At 42.0% G+C, this 16,221-nt stretch overlaps 1 protein-coding gene across 2 annotated transcripts in view; it reads right to left on the bottom strand.

The window, feature by feature from the left end:
• The window catches only part of TAFA3 (TAFA chemokine like family member 3), a 462,946-nt gene that overhangs the window by 61,716 nt on the left and 385,009 nt on the right, over positions 1 to 16,221 (bottom strand). The window lies entirely within an intron of this gene.

Below are 16,221 nucleotides of genomic sequence, written 5' to 3'. Positions count from 1 at the left end.
GGGTTGTGAGTTCTGGTCAAGGTATCTTGGCTTGCAAAATCGATGTGCCACAAGGCTCCTCAATTATTGTTTAATTACACAATCCCAGAATAAAAACAGTTGTGCAATTGATTACAATAGAAATTGAGTGAATTTGAATACCTTCATGGCTAAAATAAGCCAGATCTTGTCTTGTAAACTAATATAGAAGAGCTAATTGGTGAGAACAGGAGTTAGGACCTCAGACCCAGCTTCAGATTAAACGAATATAAAAAAAAAGAGTGATTCTTATCGAAACACAATTTCACTAACGCTCCCACACTATAGCATGGATCCTAAAACCGAGGAAGATGCATTGACATTGGTGATCATTTCCTCTCCGGAGAAGTCTCTGCAGGAGAAGTCGTTGCAGAACACATTGCAATCATCATTACCTTCATACTATTTATAGAGTGGAAGTTATCGTATAGGTTCCGTGGAGCTTAAACATTCTGTGTATCATTGAATCTTTTATCGTCTCTGACAGGTGTACGACAGTCCTTCGAGTGTCACCTTATGCAGTCTTGCATGCACAGGGGTCGACTCAACCGATCATTGCCCCAGAGCTGCTTTGCTTTGCGGTTTATCGGGGTGATCTTTGAGCAAAGACCCCAGCCTTCGGTAATGGAGCTTGCCACAAGCCTACTGACCCTCTACCCACCATTACTTCAGGATGCTTGCAATGGGAATTGAAAGATTTGAGAAGATACTGACATCGTCTTGTTACTTCCAATCACCTGCTCTGTGTTCCCTGAACAATGGACAATTACCCCTTGATCCACCGAGCAGGTTGAGGGACTGTTCCCTCCTCCAATTTGGTCTCATTGTTACATTCCAGAGTGGGATCCATTGCTGGTATTTGCAGGATAACGCCAAACATGTGTGAATGCAGTCCATTGTGGGAAGGTGCACTTGTTAAGAAGGTCCAGAATTTCACTACAGTGTGGGTTTCTTTACTGCAATTCTGTGTAGGGCAACAGTCTGATATTCACCATGCAAAGAGTCGATTAATTGTGTAGACTTTGCTTGTTAGGATGGCCATGCTTATTATTACTTCTGACTCCCCAGCGAGTTGCCGGGAGAAAGTTCCCCAATTCTTATGTCTTCAAAAACAGATATTTCTAACAGAGGATATGTAAACAGGTAAACAACATTTACAGCTTTGCAGCCCACATTTGCAGATGAATTCTGCACAAAGTGTTGAAGTTATTATAGAAATGTGATATAGAAGAGTTACTACTCCAGACATAATTTTAAATAAAATACACAGACAGATGAATAGAAAATGCAGTATAAAAAGAAAGTGCCATTTTGAAATGTAAAGTGCTAGAAGCTGCATGAAGGGGTCTGTGCTCAAGCAACGAAAAACAATATGGCTAAGTCACAGTCAAGTGGGGAAAAAGTGATGGGGGGGTCAAGCCTGTTTAACACAAAGTTTTTTTTTTAAAGTTCTTTAAACAGATTAGGTGGGCCACCTTGTGGTTCAAAAAGGGAATTGCATACGCGTTTATTTTCAAATTCTTTTAAACCATATTTTAAACCATTCAATGTCACATTTTTATTACACTTATGAAGCAGTAGGTAAACATTCTGAGCTTTGCAAATTCCATTTTTCCCATTGAAGGTTTCCACTATTGCATTTGTTAACACTTAGGGCCTGATTCATGGAATTTCTTGCACGGTAAACAGGGACTTTCAACTGCTGAAAAGTGACTTTTCTTTGCAGTATTTAAAGGACAGCCTTATGGGTACGCAACCCCTTAAGTGCCAAGGACGAGTATGCTCGTCCTTTTTGCATAGACTTGCATAATAGCCCGGCAGTTAAGGTTCATTTCTGCATTCCAGGACACATCACGTATTTTTTGCTCAAATATTATGCACTTCAATATAACTTGTTTGCACAGACACAATAAGTAGAGGTATTATGCTTGACACCAGGCGTAAGTGCTCAGACTTTTTCAACAGCTTAGGAAATGTATAGGTGCAATTACTCTAACCGTTGAATAATGTATTAGCTGTGTCTAGTGTGATGTCTGGTGTGATGTCTAGTGTGATGTCTAGTGTGATGTCTGGTGTGATGTCTAGTGTGATGTCTGGTGTGATGTCTGGTGTGCCATAATGGAAATGGGGGACATTCTTGCAGTATTAAAAGGGTTGATTTATTTCATTAATGTGTGGAGTCTGTTTTTTCCTGCAACGTTAAGAAATTCAGCCGCACAATTTTTACTTATAGCTCTTGATTGCATAGTTATCTGACAAAAAATAAAGAGACACCAGCTAAATTGCCACCATTCCCTCTACAGATGAACCTTCTAGAATGAATGCATTTGCACTCTGTTGCACCGCATTGAGCAGGGTGTGGTCTAGGTCGGGTTTTCCAACCATTAGCTCTCCAGATTTTTTGGATTGCACTCCCATCGGCCCCGCCCATCATAGTTAACAGTGAGGGATCATGGGAATAGTAGTCCAGTACATCCAAAGAGCCAATGGTTTCATTCCGCTGCTGCAGGCAGTCTGTCGGCTCAAGATACTAGCACTTTCCAAATAATGGGCCTCATTACAAGTGAGCCGGTCCGGAAATAAAGGTGCCAGTAACAACGTTACAGGCAACCTTTGTGGTCCGGCTCACTTTGAGTCTACCGGTAGGGGCTGTGAACTTAGTTCAGGTGCCTAACGGCAGATTTTTCACTGAAGAACCGGCACCGTTAATAACGGTGCCGGTGCTTCAGGGTTCCAATCCCCATGGAGTCCTCTGGGACTTCACAGGAATGGGAAATTACCATTCCTCTGCCACCTGCAATATCAATGTCAGGCGGTGGAAACGATAAGGCAAGGTTGCCGGTAGGGTGCCGGAACCGGCAACCTCTTAATGAGTGCCAATGTACGTGGGCCGCACTAACAAGAGTTTACAGTTAAGGATTCAGTGTCACTTTTTTCATTAAAGCTCATTTTCGGTGACTTAGTATCCAGAAATAAATTGCCTAACAAACCTTAAACGTAAGGTCTGAAGCCGTAACTGGCGGACTGCATTTAACCGGTCAAGCTTGCGATACATTCAATTAGAATAGATTTCTCTATTATTGCGGAATCCTTTGGGTCACCATCACCTGTGCAATTTTGCAAAATGTAGATGTAACGCCCAGCGAAGTGTGCTGAAAACGCTCGCCATGATTGCCTATGGGACAGTGCAGCGTTAATTAATTGAATTTTGTATTATTTTATTTGCTGATACTGAAAAAAGCAATGCCCGTGAAGATTCAGAAAACACTTGGTTATTAGAAATATATTATACACTTAATTTCTTTTTGTATTTTAGTGTGCTCTCCAGCTATGGAGACACAAATCCATTATAACTTATTCTAAATAAATCCTAACAGGAGCATATTGTTAGTAAATAGTCTGTGTGGAACACCTTTCCAAACCCTTCATCAAATCATATAAATCAATGTTTAAATAGGTTCACTTATCCCGTACGACTGGGCTTATTCTTAGCCACATCTTTGCAGATAATTCCTAGGAAAAGTGGATTCTTTGATTCCAGTTACTGAGGTCCACCTGGCGTATGAGGGCACTGTACGAAATGGCATCGCCCATTCACCTGGAGAGGCGTAGAGATTTTGATGGCCGTGTCATTGTATCATGTTGGCTGATTGTGCCTGGTTTTCTGGCACAAGCAAAACAACAAGCTCAATACAGCATGCTGAACAACAGGGTTGGAAGTTTGCAATGAGGACTGCCTATGCAAGACAGCCCTTCTCTGTCTACAGCCCAAGACTCTGGAACCTCCTCCCCATCAACATCCGACTCTCCCCCTCGCTTCAACAGTTCGGGAAGGAGCTCAAGAACGGCTTCTTCAATGTCTCCTCTTTAACACCTAGCTCCGTCCACCCTGAACTCCCTATCTGACCTGAGAATGGGCGATCTAATTCCCACTGTCTACTCCTGTTAAGGATTTCAATCAGGCAACACACACCTTAGTCTGGGCCCAGTATGCAGCGCGTGATTGAAATGCTTATGTTAGATTAGATTCAATATTGAAATGGTACACCACTCATATCACACCTCCTTTTCAAATACCCTGGGTCACAATGGACCATGAACCAGGCTGGGTGATAAAATGTAATATTTATTTCATTATATTAAAATTCAAAAGAAATCATACCATTTTTAATAAATGGGGCAGCAATCACCAATGGGGTGATTAGAACAATAGGAATGTAAGCAATGCCCTTAGTTTAACCTTCTATTGACACAACTACCAAATACCAGGGAATAGGAGCACTTTTTGATTTTTAGGTAAGATAGCACTTAAGTTAGACTTTCCCCCTGCAAGGTTTCCTCAACCCACAAATAATCAATTCTAAGTGGATAAACAGAAGCAGCAGGTAATCAGGAATGATAAATGGAAAACAGAATAGAAAGCGACTTTCCGTCCCCTGTAAGAGGATTCAATTCAACACTACAGCTAAGTCAATGCCTAGTCTGGGATACTGAATGGAAACCCTTATTGATATATCTTTATGTCCAGTTCATGCGTTCTGGATGACTACCCCTATATAACACCCCTCTCTTGGAATCCGCCTGACCCCACTGAGCCAAGAAGTAGTTCTGTTTTGCAAGTTAAAAGGTTTATTTGAGAATTTAAACAATATAGATATATATCACACTTTATAATAAATTAATAATTGGATATCACACTTAATCTGATCAGTAATCAATAATGGATAGTCTGGCACTAGCACACTTGTGAATAGGAACAGAAGAATAAGGTGGTAAAGAATACTTTATATAAGTTCAGATGGATGTAATGTTGAATGAAAAATGCAATACAGAAAATACTCAATATGATTTCAACAAAACAATGTAATCACTTTTCTCTCGCAATCCCCTCCCCCGTTTATGCAATGCAAGGAAATGGAAGGAAAGCACACAGTTCTCAGAAATGCAATCAAATGTAATTCAGTTCACCCCAGCAAGCTTAGACTACAGAAGTTTGAAACACAGGCCCAAAATGCTTTTATATGTGCTGGCAATGAAGTGAAAAATATGCTAAAATGCTTTTAATTCCCTCTAGAGGTTCAGGTTGAGGATTAGTTGGTTTAAATTAGTTCAGGCTTACTTTAGCAATGTTCTAGGAATGATTGGCAGGTTGCAAACGACTTTCTAACAGTTCTAGCAAGAAGCTGCTGTTTTCACACGTGGAGGAATTTTCAAATCGCTGTAAAATTCGCGCGTGCGTTTTTTGCGATTGCGGCAAATGTATCGGGGGTAGGAATGCGGTTCTAGGTTCGTAGAAAAGCCAAGATTCCCAGCTTTCAGAGGAAAGTTACTGCAAGTCTCTAAGACAAACGGTCACGGAGATATGAGCAATATGGTAAAGGTCGTTTTTCAGATTTGAAATTTTAAAGTTCAAAAAGACAAGTGACAGCTAGCAACTAGAAAATGACAGGTGACAGTTAGGAGGCAGTTCTACTTAGATTAAAATAGCTTGGATTAGATTATTTTAACTAAGAGATTGGTTCTGCTAGGTACTCACAATATATTTTTGAAATAAATGGGCCTCGCCACGGATCTGGTCAGGTTTTAGACTGGACTCTGGTCTGGTCTCGGCACTTCACAGTGATCTGGGTCAGCTCTCTGGTTCTGCTAACAGTGGTCTGGGTCAGCTCTGCTCTCTCTGGGTACAGCACTGCTTCTGGATCTTTCTGCACAGCTTTCTCTGGAGATTGATGGATTTGAAGTCTGGATCTCTGGATGTGGTATGGTCCGGCAGCATGCTCCGCGGCAAATGGAATTGAATGCCCCTATCTGTCCTGACTGTCTACTTTTATGTGTTTTGAAAATGGTGTGTGTGCAGCATCACTAGGCTCTACCCCTCTCCACTTGTCATTGGCCACTTCATCCTCTTCCCCTTGATTGGGGGAATGAAATGAAGTGTCATCATGATGAGGTCTGTTTATGGTACACAGAACCCACCCCTGTCAAATTACACACAATCTATATTTTGACCAAAAGACATATTTGCACACGTACACATTTGTTTAAAATTACACGCACCCATCACATATCACAGGAGGTATACCCTGTCCAAATATGCTCTTCCTGGGAGCTTGCATTCAGAAATGGTGACATTTGCACTTTTTAACTGGTTTCGCAATATCGGACATTACCCCAAATTTACACACATGTGCGCAAGGAGTATGGACATTAATTGATGAAGTGTCAGATTTTTAACATGCGTACATTTTAAGTAATACCCTCTTAACTGCTAGCTTGCCCCCAGATCATGCCACCGGTTCTAAAAATATCTTAAAATGTGGGCAGAAAAATCACAAGAATTATGGTATCATTTATAAAATTTTTACAAGTCCGCTCTATGAATGATCCATCTTTTTAGAGTTATGTTCTGGCCCCAAAGGGGTGTGGTTTCCCCCCAGCACAAGATTGAATTTCTGGTTTTTCCAGTTCTGCCAAGCCAGCTTGCTCTCACAGGCAGTGCTCCTCCCCTTTCCTTCAGGAGGAAGCCACTTTTACGGCCCCCGTAATAAAACATTTGCCTGAGTCAGGACAGGGCTTTGTTCAATTTCCTGCAGAGCCCAGGTAATTCAATCAGAGAAGTGTCATATCCCTTTTGGTGGGAGCAGCAAAAAGGCAGCTAGGCCTGGGAACACAGCTGTTGTGCAAGTCTCAACTCCTGTCGGGGGTAGCTGGTGGGCAGAATTCAGTTCCTTAAGCCAGGCCCCAGCTAATGTCACTTTTAGTTACCCAGTTTTCTGCATTCAAATAAAATTAACCATTTTTACATATGCAGCTAGAATACTGATTCTAAGTTTACAACTATGACATTTAAACAATTGCAACCTATGTGACACTCAAAAGTAGGTCACTCATTTCTTTTAAACATTTAGATTTTTAGTGTCTTTCAGTCCAAATGTACTTATACTGCTGAAATCCACAGTTTAGCCAGTCATGTTATAAACCTTCAAGTCACTTCAGAATATCACTTTACATTGTATCCACCCCTCAGTAAGTCTTTATTTGGCCTGCTTTGGGTTCATTTATTCAGTTTTACACACAACAAAAAAAAAAGTCTGGTTTTGTTTTAAAACGCCGGCTTTCTGATAGTGGTGAGTACTGGTAATGCACCCATTTTTGGGATTTAAGAAAATGAATTCCCCAAAATTCTAGGTTGCTTTTGGCAATCAGCATTGCCATTCCCAATGGTTTCAGACTACTGTGTGGGTAGTCCAATGGTGGTTTTAGGCAGTGTCCTTCTGTGCCCATAACATCGGCAAAAATGGGTGGCAGCCTATTCTTCATACCTTTCCCTGGGCATTTTCTGGGAAGCTCTGGCCATCATGATGTTTTTAATGCCAGAACTGCACAGTTTTTGAGGTAGGGCTCGGATGCATGGGTAAAAACATCCCACACCCCAAACAAGAGAGAAAAACAGATTTTAAACCCTGGCAAAGCTAAAAATGACACTCGGAAATGTATGAATAAAACAATGAATGTTTATAAAGCTCTTGAAACAAAAACAATTATTCACTGGAGCAATGCTGGAAAGATGCTAGCATCACAAGCATTCGAAATTAAATGGAAGATTTAAAACACTTTATTAGCAAAATGACACTTTGTAAATTTAGCAAACTTTAGCAATTCCCGCCTGAATTTACCAAAACGGTTTTTAATAAAAATGGGTGAAATATTATAAATCATGTTGGGGTGTAGCTATGGATCCTAGGTACACTGTGGAAGTGAAATGAGATCTCCAGCTAGTAAATTGAGTGACTTATGCAAGATCTAGTGCGGTGCGTTTTTGAGAAAATTAAGACGCGAAAAAGGAAAAGGAATCAATTTTTATAAGGACAGTTTTACTCTACACTAGAGCATTCAGGCTAGGCTACCAGATTGAGACACAGTAAGCTCTGGGGTTTACTCGTGAGTTCAACCCTAGCACCTCCACGGAGCCTGTAAAGACTGGAGGGGGTGTCTGTATTTCTGGTAGAGGAGAGGCACAGAGGACCCCAGCCAAGATTCTCTATTATTGGTAACGTAGTCAAGCAATCAAAATCTAGCTTCTCAGGAGGCGATGCAGGCTGGTTCTTAAGTACAGTGTCGTTCCCAAGCCCCCACAAAGGAATGTCCACACACTGTATTAGTTAAAACACAGTCTTTATATAATTAATATTCAAGGTTATGTACACTATCACAATAACTCATTTTGTGCTCAGAAAATCTACAATGGTAAATATATACAGTTCTAAAGTGGTACCACAATTATTATCAGATCTCAATAAATTGTATCAACTACACTCTGGTAAAATGTCACACAGATCACTTAATAAAGGCACCCAACAATAGACATAGGAGGAAAGTAGTTGGTTAGAACAATTGGCAGAATACAGGCCTCTACCATTAAACACAGTTCTGTGTGGAGACCCCCCCCCACCTGGGCAACCTGTAAAATAAATATATAACACAAGGCCAGTCCATATATTGTTCTATAAGTCTTATTACCTTCTATAATGTTTCTACCCCCTCAATGTACCTGGTAGAGCAGAGTTCTTCGAAGAGGCTTCGATTGATCCTTCTTGAGTGACTCCCTTTAAATCAGGAGCCACGGATCATCAAGAGGCATTGAAGAAGGTGAACTTGGCGTCAACGGCGTCGATGAAAAGTTCGAGGATGCCGACACCACGGTGTCGATCCAGGCGGTGCTCGTCGGCGATGTCCTGTGAGGATGAGGTGTGCGCGGCACCTCAGTGATTGATAGGTCAGGACCGCAAAGAGTTTCTGAAGAACTGTGGTCCGACAAGGGCGTCGAGTCGTCAAAGTCTTTGTGGTCTTTGGGTGACGGGAAACCCACCGGCGGATTCTCCTCTGCCCGTCAGCACCCTTGACTTTCTCCGGCGGGATAAAGCGGTCGACGGTGCGGACAAGGGAGTCCTTCAATTCAACAGTCTTAGGAAAGGAGCATCCCGCTATGGTCATCAGCGGCACAGAATCAAGCGGTCCCCTCTTCTGGGCAACACAGCTTCGACGAGCCTCCAGCGGTTACGGCGATACTCCGAACCCTGGTTGACGGCAATGGACTTTGACGGTGTCGATGTCCAGGTGCTTCACTTCGTTCTCCTCGGCTCCAGCAGCCTTTCGAGGGTCTTACTTCCAGGGAGCTTCGGCAAAGGTTAGCGGTGCTCGATGGTCCCTCGAAGCATGGGAAGAGGGAGCCTAACCAGGTCCTCTCTCGGATCAGTCCTCGACAAACTCAACAGCTTTCGGATCGGGTTGAAGCAAATGCAACTGGGCGTTGAGGATAAGCAGTTCCAGTCACTCTTCAAGTGTCAACTCAGCTTCTGAACAATGTCCAGTGGTGAGAGGTCCCCAGATATACTATTCTGTCTCTCAACCATACTGCTTGGTCAAACTCAGCAGCCAATCATACAGAAGGGCATTCATGCTGTCAGTCAGCCAATCAGGCATACAGTGCATTCAGGCCACACACCTCCCTCTCAGACACTCACAACAAGGAATGTGGATTGGGACAAGTACCCAGCCATTCAACACTACACACTGCATTCATGCCAGTTTTAGGGCATAGCTGTCTCAGTCTTTGTCCCCCATACCAGAAACCAGACATCCACAACAAGAAGTGCATATTGGTCACACACTCCATTCACCCAGGTACCACCCACAGGGTATACCCACAACATACAGTCACTGGGAAGGCTCCAGCCAGTCTGGCCTGGACTTCACAACAACACCATATATGGACTTCCACCCAACATCCAGTCAGGGGGAAGGGACAGAGTCAGGGCTTCCCAGGACTTTGGGAAAACAAGGTAAGAGGCAATAGAATGCAAGAGGCCAGAGTGGCCATCTTGTTCCTATCAGGAGTCAACTGATTCCAATGACAGGGCCTGGGTATCCCAAAATGGAGGATACTCAGAGCACCTGTCAAATTCAGCATGGAGCTGCCAGCAGCCCAGACCCTGCTCTGTGGGCCACACACAGGTGCCCACAAACATACAGTAGGTGGCACTGGGTTGCACCCCCACCCATGGGTGCCATAAGTGTATCCCATGGGTCTGTACTCCAAACCAAAAATAGGAAGAGCGCACTGCCAGGAGTCCCACATGGACTCCTGGGCAGAAAACAATACAGAACACAAATGAAGAAGGACTACCAGACAAGGATAGGGTGCCCTGTCCCACCAAAGCATTTCCAGCATCACAGTATGCCCACCCTGGCAGAACCAGTCTGATCATTCGCGAGAGGACTAAGGGCTGAGAATTTCACAAGACAAAATTATTTAAAAAGTTGGCTCTAGCACAAGAAATCAAAACAGGGTTGCAAGAATGATTGTATTTATTGTCCTGGGAGGATAGCTCAGCGGCAGCGTGCGCGTCTTGGAAGCAAGACGACACAAAGCAGCAACAGGTTCGATCCCCGGGTCCGCGCTTAGAAACCTCCGGGTGTTTAAGCGCGTTATAAATACGTAACTAAGACAAAAAAAAAAAAAAACACAATTACGCAACTAAGAAAAACAAACAATTCCTGTAACAGCGCCTCGATGCCTGCGGGCTGCGTGAGCGCTTTATAAATGTAAATAAATAAAATAAGTTATCTGGTTCGGAATAGGATAGCTTAGAGATTGGGATGAAACAAAGCAAGGCAAGGTATACTATGTTTTCTATGGTTCCTATTGATACTCACAGTCCACTTTTTCATTTGGATTTTGAACAGTCAGCGGTTCTGGTCACCACACGGATCTGGTCTAACAAAGGACAGCTGGACAAAATCAGCGGGACAGGATCAGCTGGGCATGGACTGGATACCAAAGGATAGTTCTTCTGGACTGGCAATTCTGGTTACTGGATACTATACGTCATCAGGGTAGCAGGATAGCAGCAGCGTGCAGTGAGTGGCGGCAAGCCAAACTGGATTAGTATGCTAAAAGTACCACGGTTTCTCCTGGTTACTAGGAGGATGTCGGTTTTAATATAGTAGGGTAGGCCTTGCTGGAGCAGAATCAGCAATGCTTGGGTTTTTGCAATTGGCCCTGAAATAGGATCAGCAATGCTTGGCCTTGTAGTTGGAGTCTGGAGTATTGAAGATGAAACAGGAACAGGAACGCAGCGCAGGAAATCAGGAAGAGTGTCTGTGTGTCCAGGGTCTTGTCAGGAACCCTTATTTATAATGCAAAATGATATCATCAAGGTAGAGGCTGGGCAGGGTTTACTATGCCTGCCCCTAAACTACTTGGATTGGGCAGGGGAACTAGTTTCTGCCTCGCTGTCAGTTGGTTGGATTTCTAAGGGGATGATGTCAGGTTTATGAGGTGAGGTTTACAATGTCCCAACACTCCCACATTTACTTTACTTAAAATCCAATTTTGCCAAAAACATGCATTTCTTCACTTGTAATCTCTTGGCAAATTATACACACAGGTTACATATTATGTGCATCACATTTCAGTCCAACCCTCAGGTCTGTGCGACCTTGTTTTGCCTTTCTGACACATTTTGGTAATTTTACACATTAAAGATTTGGCCTAAAATACCACAATTTTATACACAAAAGCAAATTTTCCCCAGGGACGTATTTACACAATTTTATGTTTGCCACATTAATACTTCCCTTGAAATCTGTCATATTTCATAACTTCTGTTCCCCATGCGGCAACGAGTTCTACCCAGTTTTAAAAGATAGCCAACAAAATTAGATTAAAAACTGCAAACTTTTAAATTTTGGCTAATTCTTGCTACAGAAATAAAAGTCTTTAAGGTTGCTTTATAACATAGTCTCTGGCACCAAAAGGCAGTCCCTTTGTTACTAGATCCTGTTTTTTTTTCTTCCCCCAACTGCAAGCAGCTGTCATTTCCTTCCAGGCAAGGGGGTTCCCAGTTTTAATTGAAGGTTTTATTGCCCCTTCACACTTGACAGGTGAGTGTCCCAGGACTGCTATTGTCCCTGATGAGCATGTGAACTTTCATTGTCCTATCCCATTCAAAGTTTTTCAAGCTGGCACTTCGCACCTACGTGTCCTGGATTTAGGGTGTATCACCCTTCCTTGGAGAAGTTTCCTGGCTGGTAACTGGAATAACAGGTTTTTCTGAGAGCTTGCGGCTCTAGCCTATGTGTTTTAAACTGTTTAATTTATTACTTTGGGTCTTGAATTAAACAAACCTATGACAGAAGATATCCTATGTGTGTATTATCACCACTAACATAATTCCTATACATTGCTAAGTAAGCAGGCTTTCATCAACAGTTTATTTTAAAACAGGCAATTCTTTTTTCTTCAGTTAGCACAGCCCATTTTTCCACATGTGTTAAAAACTGCCAGCATTTATTTCTTTAATTTACTTTGCAGCTCCTCAGATTGCCACTGTCTATGCAGCTGTAGTCATTTTCCTTGCAGCAGGACTCTTATCTAAAATATAGATACATTTATCCTTTGAACTGCTGTGCCTGGATACATTTTGGCAAGAAATAAACACGTGTTCCCGTGCAAGTGAAAAGAAAGTTGCTTGTTGATTTCTTTCAAATCTACTTTGACAGGATCTGGCATTCAGGAATTATGCCCGGTTTTTCGGAGGCACAATGACTTATCCTGGGCCTGGCAGGGCCGTTTCAATCACAGTGGTTTCAGAATGCATAGATGGCAATAGCATAACCCAGCATTTTGAAAGGGTAAAAAAGGTTTCATTTTGAAGGGGAATTTCTGGCTTTTGCAGCAATGCAGTGCTGCCTGTTCACTTGATTCGCTATATGTTTCAGAACACACTGGCACACTTTTTCAGTATGTCCCCTTGTTCCATTTTGCCTGAAGTGTACTAGGCAGGATGGTGCAGCCATCTTTTGTTGCTGCCAAAACGCAGTTTTGAAGTCCTGGTGCGCACAGGAGCCAGCACAACCAAGTTGCTGTTTCTTGCACCAATGTTGCTTGGTGATGTGGTACAAAGCTGTTGAGTGGGTCTATATACCCCACACTCCACTGGTTACTTGAAGACACCATTACTCACAATTGCCCACCCTCTCCTGCTGTTAGATTCTCACTTCCTTATTTCTTTGCTCCCTAACCTTGCTCTTCACCCCATGATTGTAAAGTGCTCTGTGGCTTCCCGAAACTAGCTACATGTTCATAAATACCCTCATAATAATAATAATAATAATAATAATAATAATAATAATAATAATAATAATTCTAGATACTCTGTGTTCCTCTTCTGAAAGATCGATCCTGTGCCCAGGAGTTCTCCTACCATGCATTGAATCCTCAATCTGTATTCATCAGGTGTTGCCAAACCGTGGAATTTTGCAGAAATGGACAGACACAAGGTCACATATGCGGTCAAGCTATTACACCCTTACTCTTCAAGCCTCAGAATCAGCCCTTTCAAAGTTATGAGTTGATGTCATGAAACTTTTGACGGACTCTACGCACTTGGTTTTTTATTGTTCCATTTTAACTTAGACACTGGTCATGGGTGGCAGATGTTACTGGAAGAATGTGCACATCAGTACAACTTTTTAAGTCACTCTGATCAGTCACTCTTGACAAATTACAGTATCAACTGCTGATAGTGTGTGTTCTCTCACTAAAGGAGGCATGTGGCACATATATCACTCCTTTTCAGAAATGTCTTCATGAGATGGCAAACTTGGCCCGTTCTTTTGTACCCAACACTGCAAGGTCCCCCAACTGGCACCGGATGCTCTGTCAGTGCACAATTTTTACAAGAAATAAAAAACACTAGTCATGATATTGTATTGCGCACTGCGAGATTGTGAGTCCCGTGCCTCTCCGTGTTTGACAAGTATTGTTGGCAGTGCAAAATGACTATGCACCAGTTCAAAGTGACTTTGCACCATGCTAGAAATTCCATGAACCAGGCCCTAAATTCCAAACTGATCAATTAAATCCGTAATATGTTGTGTTCACTGTATTACATACAGTTAGTGGATTCAATATAGTACAACCTGCATTCGGGTGCATGCAATCATGTATTCACCTCCATAAACCCTGTTTGGGACTCATTTGTGTATGATAGTTGTCCTGTTGCAACAGCTTGAGGTGAGATCTTGTGGCAGGAATTATGGCGTATTATGGCGTATTCTGTTGATAACAGCGTCTCACAATAAAGGGTGCCAGTCCAGCAATATATGATGGAATTCGTCAACCTGCCCATAGCTGCTCTTCCCTCCCATAATGCGCCTACATTTAAATTTGATTAGTCTATTCTTGACTGGGCCACGCTTGAAATAAAATTCAGGAGTTTGCCGTGTGGGTACAATAAAAAAGGACCGCTGGTCAAAATCCCACCTGGATTTACGTAACAGCTTTTAAATGTTGCCATCCTATATTTGAGGATTATAGAAAATGTTTGAGGATGAAAAAGCCTACATCTATCCCCATCTGCCTGAGATGGCCTTAGTGCGGGAAAAGGTTTTTCCACGCGGCTGAGCCCTGCAGAAGGAATATCTTTTGACAGATAACAAAAGTGGGCCATATAAGAATAGTTTAACCTGATAGGGCAAGAGTCCAATTTGGAATTGATCAATTATCCTACCTCTGCTGTGCTGAAATTCTTTGGGAGAAAGGAGGGGGTCCGTGTTTCCGGATTCTAATGAATGCGCTTTGTGAAATAGCATTTACTAATACAAATAAAATATTATATCATATCATACTGTTGCCCGAAGGATAAATTCAGCTTCCAAAATAACTCCCACCCAGGATTTTTACCCAGATAGCATATGTATTAGTCTAGCCAAAGAGGCTGGGGAATATTTAGAGTGTCTATGTCATTTAATAGATGCGGGGGCAACCAAGATCACCTCGCTTATTTGCGACAGAAGCATGTGTCCAGCAGCCCATTTCCTCATTTCTCAGGCACTGCCCTGCTTGTTAGATATTTCCATCAAGAGTTCAGACAATTAAGTATGAATAGACATGCATTGGAGGGTTCCTATCAGAACCAAGCTATAAAGGATCCCAAAGTATTGGGATCTGTTCTTCAGCAAAATGCCTCTGCTTCCACCTGCCCTACTCTAACACACATATCTGCTGAGCGTCACCTTTACCAATCTCCTTCGTTATTGTTGATCACTAACTCAACAGTCGACTGGAACTCAGGCCCAAACACTTTAAAAGACTTTTTAGGGTAATGAGAAAATCATCCAAACCAGATAGATAAACTAAAATGTACTTACAATAGATTTATTTTCATGAAATACAGTTTGGAGGCACTGAATTTAACAGGGAGTGAACATTTTACATGGGCTCGCAAAGGTCCCCGAATTGGACCAATCATCAAAAACATATCTATCTTTCATAAATATTGAACTGTGAGCATTGCAAAATTAAACTGTATCTTTAGTTTTAAAATACAGTGTCAAGCAAATTAACATTTGTAGTAGGCACCTTGTATATTTTGATTTGTAAGAGGCTGGCACTTAATGGTAGGCATGGTGTCTTGTATTTAAAGGTTGTCAAACAATATTACAGCTTTGGCCATTATGTACTAATTTTTCCAGAAAAATGTGTGATTTGCTGTAACTATTTACTTGAGTGATTAATCTGAATAGATTTCTTAGTGATCAATTAGGGCTATACTTTTTATTAAATTGTCCAGGGCACTATGTGACTAATTTGACACTAATGTGTTTCAAACTAATGAAAATCATGTCGCTAAATACATTGATTGATGTATCAATGTCTATAAGGTAGGATTTCAAGTGTTGTTCGAACCACATTCAGGGATGCCATTATGGCATGGGCTCTGTTCGGTGATTGGCCATCTCCAGATCTTCCCTCTAATTTTCTACAGTGTGTATCTTTTTTACTTCAGCTCGACTCTTACTAGTGATTGTATCTTCAGAGTTATCCATTTAAATTAAAAGTGCTTTATTCAGTTAAACGATTAGCAAACATACAAAAAATAATCGGGTCAATTCAGAGAGGAGAAATAAAACATACACAGGAATGGTATACAATATTACATGGGTTAAAGGCAAAGCGAATTGGATAAAACAGTAAAGGGACAAAAACTTTCTAAAATGTCCTAAAATGTGGTGCCACCACACAGGGGAGCTCCTGAAAGGAGAGCAAGCTTGCAGCCCCACAGCAAGCTCCACCTGTTACTCACACACTACTCGGTACTTTGCTTCAAAAAAGCCAGGCATGATGGACATATCTCG

The sequence above is a fragment of the Ambystoma mexicanum genome, chromosome 13, assembly GCF_040938575.1.
Source record: "Ambystoma mexicanum isolate Mex_15411 chromosome 13, UKY_AmexF1_1, whole genome shotgun sequence".
In the NCBI taxonomy this organism is placed as follows: domain Eukaryota; kingdom Metazoa; phylum Chordata; class Amphibia; order Caudata; family Ambystomatidae; genus Ambystoma; species Ambystoma mexicanum.
This window is presented reverse-complemented; position numbering and strand designations above follow the sequence as displayed.